The sequence below is a fragment of the Macrobrachium nipponense genome, chromosome 7 (genome assembly GCF_015104395.2).
Source record: "Macrobrachium nipponense isolate FS-2020 chromosome 7, ASM1510439v2, whole genome shotgun sequence".
Taxonomy (NCBI): Eukaryota; Metazoa; Arthropoda; class Malacostraca; order Decapoda; family Palaemonidae; genus Macrobrachium; species Macrobrachium nipponense.
The window spans coordinates 41,033,266-41,040,765 of record NC_061109.1 but is presented as its reverse complement, the minus strand read 5'-3'; the positions used below and the strand labels follow the sequence as shown (position 1 = coordinate 41,040,765).

Below are 7,500 nucleotides of genomic sequence, written 5' to 3'. Positions count from 1 at the left end.
CAACACCATTTAACAAACTGTACGTAACATCTCAAACATTTAAAGAAAAACTTCAGAAAGATCTATTCCAAATACGAAAGTAGAAATAAACTATTGCATATCATTCACCGAAGTTGAAATATCGTCTCAGCTATGACGCAAATCATTGAAAGAGGTTTATATCCCACGCAGAATATAGAAACGGACCATTTCATTCCGTTTACCGAGGCCGGATTATCGTCCCTCGCGAAGATAATGTATCGGGTTGAGTCTAGCTGCAGTCACGCGTTCCGGTCGTTAAATTCGGGGTTTATGTTGCCGTGTGGATGATGATCTGTGCTTCTGGCTTCACAAAACAACGCGAGTCTTTGATCTCTGGTTCTTATCCACTAAGTCGGTTGCTGTGAAATAAGAGGAAGATAATCTCTGGCAGGATGAGCATTCTCGCAGGCGAAAGGAGACATCGGCTTGTTAGGCCTAGCCTGCACTGCAGGTAAACTTCAAAGATTATGGAATTGGGGTACATATTCTAAAATACTCTGAACTGCGGCTTGTTGATTTGACAAAATAACGAGTCTTTGATCTCTGGTTCTTAACTACTGAGTTGGTTGCTATGAAGTACGAAGGAAATATCCGGTACATATGAGCTTTCTCTTAGGCGGAAGGAGACATCGGCTCCATAGGCCTAGTGTGCTCTGTAGGCATCCTTTTTAGATTAAGGAACTTGGTATGTGGTTTCTTGACATCACAAAACAACGTTAGTCTTTGATCTCTGTCTCTTAAAAGCGAAGTCGGTTGCTGGAAAATGCGAAGACAATCTTGTAGGATGAGAACTTCACATAAACGGAAGAAGATATCGGCCTAGTGTGCGTTGCAGGCACCCTTTTTAGATTGAGGAAGTGACAGTGACAGGAACTTGGTTACAGAGATTCCAAGAAACTCTGAAATGTGGTTTGTTGACATCACAAAACAACGATAGTTTTTTATCTTTGGCTCTTAAAAGCGAAGTCGAGTGCGGTGAAATACAAAGAAATGGTAGGATGAGATTTCTCGTAGGCAAAAGGAGACATTGGCTTGTTAGACCTAGCGTGCATTGCAGGTAACCTTCAAGATTGATGCACTGGGATTGCAGAGATTCCAAGAATCTCTGGACTGTGGTTTGTTTAAGAATAATTCGTCATAATTCCTCAGAGCGCAATACAAAATAAAATATAATTATTTTAGTATTCCAAATTCAGTTGTATAAATATCATGAACTGTTTGTAAGTGTAGGGGAATATGTTCAGTTCTTCGAGATCGGGTAGTTCAAACCTATGAATGAAAGTTAAAGGGTGTTCCTTAATCTTTCACTCTCATATTATTAATCTTATCCTGCTTCTGGGTGCATTGGATAGGCCTTTATTGAAATCAGTAAATTCGTACAGTTATTAAATTTAACCTTTTGTAAATCCAACATCAGTTTGGATAATGTTAAAGATTATCACTAATCGTAAGTGTTTGCGTCATAGTTATTACTACTTTAAATGACTTTGGATGTCTACTTATATGTTACTATACATCTAAATATACGATTGCTATTAATATAAATGCCCTGGAAGATTGAAGAGTTTTCTGTTAACGCAAGTGTACACTTTAAAAGGAATCAGATCTGCTTTTAGGTTACCGCAGTTCAACGAACCTTGATGTAAATTAATGAAAGGTGTCCGAAATATCAGCGTTCATCAATATTTTAAAAGGTTAGGTTCTTGCGAATCAAAACTTGTACATTTTTTCTCTCATTCAAGTGCATGATACATTTTAATATTATATTATCATAATCATAATTATAATGATATATACTTATTGAAATTCATTAAATAGAGTTATCTAAAATTACTCGGAAACTTAAGGTATTCATGATTATAATGATGCTAAATAAAATGCAGTAAATGCCGAAAATAGTCTAAAATTACTCGGAAGTAAAGTACTGGACCAGGATTTCTTTTGATGTAGAGTTTATATATTTCAGAATGGCATTTGCAAAGTACAAACTATAGATTTTTCTAAAAAAAAAAAAAAAAAAAAAAATCAGTAGGAAGCCTGAAAATCATGTACTCTTCGTATTCCGTCTTTAGCGGTTTTTTCAGGAGATATTATTTTTTTTTTTATTAAATAATTTTTTTTAGGTCTATCACAGTCCTCCAATTCGACTGGGTGGTATTTATAGTGTGGGGTTCCGGGTTGCATCCTGCCTCCTTAGGAGTCCATCACTTTTCTTACTATGTGCGCCGTTTCTAGGATCACACTCTTCTGCATGAGTCCTGGAGCTACTTCAGCCTCTAGTTTTTCCAGATTCCTTTTCAGGGATCTTGGGATCGTGCCTAGTGTTCCTCTGATTATGGGTACAATTTCCACTGGCATATCCCATATCCTTATTATTATTATTATTATTATTATTATTATTATATTTATTTTTATTTATTATTATTATTATTATTATTATTACTTTATAGAAGAACATTCCATAGAGTAAAGTGCCTGTATATGTGAAACAGATTCGAAGCTAGGAGAGATATTTTGAAATAGAGGAGACAATAGCAATGAAAAAAAAATCAGCCAAAAAATTATTTGAGCTTTGTTTGAATTATGAATTAGATATAGTCCATTTATTCTTTAAAGAATTCCATGTCATGTAGATAACGAGAATGTTATATATTTGTTTAGTATTCAGAATGCAAATATACATCTTACTACAAAAAACAGTAGTTTGGTCTGTCTGTTTGTTGTCTGTAAACACTTTACTGGTGCGGAATCCCACGTAAGTGCTTAACAGCTGACGGACCAATTTATTAGCATTAGGGGTTAAAGACGGGTGAAGGAGAGAGGGTCTCCCCCTACTCAGTGACTACCTAAATAACAAAACCAAGCCATTTTCAAATCGCTGAATTTGATAAGATACAGGTGAAAATTACATCCGGAAAAACTACCGCTCTCTTGGTAGTTCACGGTAAACTTTGAATTGTGAATTCTTACGTTCTGACAAGAAGGGCAGGTAAAACAACATAGGAAATAACAAGAAAATTAAATTAAAAGTTCGAGCGTTAGCTAAGCAAAAAAAAAAAAAAACTGTGTTAGATTAGATAACTGTTATTTTAGAGTACATTCACATCGTCTGGGGCCGTGGCACCCGACCTTGCCGCCTGGGTACCGGGCCCCACTAACTAGTTTTGGAATAAAAATGCAACTTCGTTAACAGCTTTTCCGTAATTCGCTATTGTCTAAAGTCTAATCTAAAATTTCCGTTATCCGGCCATTTCCACTCAGTTCATGGGTCACAGTGAGACATGAGAGGAATGAAAAAGAAAAAGTAGGATTGAAAATGAGTATTTACTATAACGGAAGAGACAGACTTCATCTCGAACGTTAGAAGATTAACAGTTAACGTAGCAAACGGAAGCAGAAGGAGAATCCCATAGCTTAGCAGATTAAAGAAAGTAATTGGCTCAGATTTGAGCATTTGACGTTGACCTGTGCTTCAGTAAATTGCTGACGTTTCAACTTACACATTAGAAATTCATTTGTCGATATAATGTGGTTCGGCTCCCACAATAAGCTGAAGGTCCCGTTGCTAGGTAACCAATTGGTTTCTAGCCACGTAAAAATATCTGGTCCTTCGAGTAAACCGTAGGAGAAATCAGCTCAGTGGTCTGGTTAAACTTAGATATACACTTCAACTTAAGCACAAAGAGCAAAAGTAATTTTTTTTTCTTTTTTCGTCTGTTAGATGAGTTAAATAGTTCCCATGGAACGATATCTCTTCGCAATCAGTTGGCATTTTGAATTTTATCTTGTAGAATTCTGCTTTCTTCTTTTTACTGGCATAGGCCGTATCTTCAGTCATCTTTGCATATTATGTATACAGAATTTTAAAGGCCGCATTTCCAAAACCAGTTATAATGTAAATTTGCGTGACATTCGTGCATTTATCTTTTGGGTCAGTATTGCTATGCATGTATGCATGCATGAGTGGTAATCAGTGCTTAGTCTACAAATGAGAGGCCTTAGAAGAAAATATTGAAGAATTTACAAAAAAAATGCATTCTTGAGAAGAAGGAAGATGAAGAAGATTAATGAATATGTACTATGCTTGCAAAATGTGTATTATTTCGATTAACAAAAAGATATGAAGGAAAGAGAGATTAAGTAAAGTAAGAATTACATAAGAAGGACTGGATGAATGCAGTCTATATTTTGCCTTGATAGCTATAATCTCCCAGATATTAGCATGATAATTCCCCTTTGATAATCGTGTCGTGAATTCCATCCTTTGGAGATTGACAGCGTGCATGGTTCAGGCCAGTGACCTTTGAAGTCAAGTTTTTTTTTTTCTTTTTTTTTTTTTCTTGCTTTCTTTTGGCTGACCCCAGTTGAAAATTGGTCGATTCTCTTAGGTCTGCGAGAGTTCTTATTTGGAATATATATGTATATATATATATATATATATACACACACATATATATATAATATATATATATATATATATTATATATATATATATATATATATATATATATATATATATATAGAGAGAGAGAGAGAGTACTGGTAATCTTCTTAGGCATGAAGATATGGTAATTCGATTGCACTCCACTTAGGGAAAATGAAAATGGTTTATCTCAGAAAATGCCCAACAGTTCGTCCTCCAATGGACCTCTTCTTGAAGCGTTTATTAAACAATCGCATATATATATATATATATATATATATATATATATATATATATATATATATATATATTTACAAATATATTATACATATGTTATATATTTGTAAATAAAGCTATATATATATATATATATATATATATATATATATAGATATATATAGATATATATATATATATATATATATATTATATATATATATATATATATCTATATATATATATGTATATATAGATAGATATATAGATATAGATATATATATATATATATACATATATATATATATATATATATATCTATATATATATAGATATATAGATATATAGATATATATAGATATAGATATATATATATATATATATATATATATATATAATATATATATATATATATATATAATATATATATATATATTTCACCTGTTCTCACTTTCATACATTCACTACTTTAGCTGTCTCGACATTCCTTTCAAGATAGGTGTAGCCAGCAACCTGTTCTTAAGAGCCTTAAGAATTTGTTCCCCCGATTTCCTCTAAAAAGAATTTGAACTAATTCGTAAGCAACTTTCGTCTTTAAAGTATCCTGACCATATAATTAAGAAAGCAATTCACAAAGCAAACATAGTTTCCTATCAACCCCCTCAAGACAAGACCAGAGATACACCCAACAATAAAATAAAAATTCCTCACCTGGACAGGATTAAGGCAGTGACTCAGACCCTCGGAAAACCTAACCCTTTAGCATTTACTTACCCAAACACCTTAGCCAAATTGCTGATTAACGTCCAACAAAAGACATCCCCCAAGGACACAGGGGTTTACAAAATCCCATGCCAGGACTGTGACCAGTCTTACATTGGATTTACAGGAAAATCGCTTCCCCAGAGATTAATACAACACAAACGGTCAGTTAGGTATGGACAACAGAACTCAGCTACTTTCAACCATATAAATGAACATACCCATAGAATAAACTGGAATTTGTCACATATAATTTATAGCAGCAACTGCCGGTACAAGAGTCAAATGATGAAATCGGCCTTCATAAAAGAGGCAGGTAATGAACATCTCAAAAGGAGCATGGGATTCAGATGTGATCGACAAGATTTTCATTCAACCAACGCTTAAGAAGATTAAAGGAAGATTATCAGTGGGGGTGACCTAAATTGGCTTACCTGTGTATGATCTCTTGTATAAATACCACCTTTTCTGTAAACTTCTCTCATTCATCTACCTGAAGAGGGAGACAGCAGTCTCTGAAATATAGTATTTTTCTCTCTATATTCTGGTATTTTTATTGCTCCTTTTATTATTAGATATATATATATTATATATATATATATATATATATATATATATATATATATATATATATATATATATATATATTTATATATATTATATTTATTCGAACGCTTAATTTACTCATCTATACATAATGACAAAATTCTTTTGTACTTCATATGCAGCGACCCAATAACACATTGGGATCATCTGTCATAATGATTATTCATTTTTAGTATTTCACTTCCTTTCTTCTTAACGATCCAATCCTTTTAAACTAACTTTTTAATATCTTTCCACGTATTTACAATTTTCGCAACGGAAGCCATCTCTAATTTTCGTCATCGTATTCTTGAACGAAATCGATGCGAACGAACCTTACGCAACACGAAACATTTCATCCTTCTGATCGTGACTGTGAATTACGAGAATCAATGCAGAGGACATTTACCTAAATCCTACTTCTTTGTCTTGTAATTTAAGGCCGCGTTCAGGCGGTGAATTCGAGTTGCACAGGGATGCACCAGATTATGTTTTAGGAGTTATTATGATTATTATTATTGATCCCGTTCTTGTAGTGGTTGCTATGATTAAATTGGGAGTTTTGTCACCCTGAAATTTGTCAAGATTAGGATTCGTAAGTGAAACAAGGAGAATGATTCCCACAGAGTTTGTAGATTGTTTTTTTTTCTGGTTTGTACTATGTATACTAGTAGTTTAAATGTCATTTATGCCCCATGTGTATGTATGTATGTATTTATACATGCAAAAAACGAACTGAATGACTGTAAGAAAATTAGATTAAATCAGAGCCAATAGATGAGAAGCTTATGATTAAAATGAATAATAGAAAAATGTACAAGTAAAATAATAGCTCCCATAAAACAAGAAGACTATTCTACGGATGCTCAATAGATAAGTAAATAAATAGTTAAATGCAAATAATTAGATAAACAAATAGATAAAATCATTAAGAAATAATTTAAATATCTATAGATAAATAAACGACCTCAAGATCAGACAGATGAATATGGATACTGACGCTGAGTGAAATCAGTAGTCCTCTGTGACCTTAAAAATGCAGTTTGGAAAGTCAGTAGTGGCATTTTATCTTCGCGAACTTAACCAAGCAAGGCAGATAACAGGTAGAATCCGCGTTTCAAGAGTTAGAACTAGAAGATGAAGATCCATGAATGTTGCTCACATCTAGGGGGAACACAATACTTCAGAAATGATGGAACACGAAAAACATTTCAAGGAAGACTGAGGAATGACGCCTAACCTTGAGGCCCTGTCAGATGGTTTCTATTTCAAGAGCTACGTAACAAAGAAAGCACAGAATCGGGGGTGATCTATAATTCATATATTACTTTATGATCCACTTATGGCTGCGTACCAGCATTCGACAGATGAATTTTATTTATGAATTCGTGGTTTTCATTCATGTTATTTTTTATGTTTAAGTTTGATTTTTCGTTATTTAAATTTACTTGTTCATTTATGTTTAGTAATGTTTATTTATTGTCCTCATTTGA

General features: G+C 33.3%; 1 protein-coding gene across 1 annotated transcript in view; it reads left to right on the top strand.

The window, feature by feature from the left end:
* The window catches only part of LOC135217486 (zinc finger protein 474-like), a 161,008-nt gene that overhangs the window by 81,849 nt on the left and 71,659 nt on the right, over positions 1-7,500 (top strand).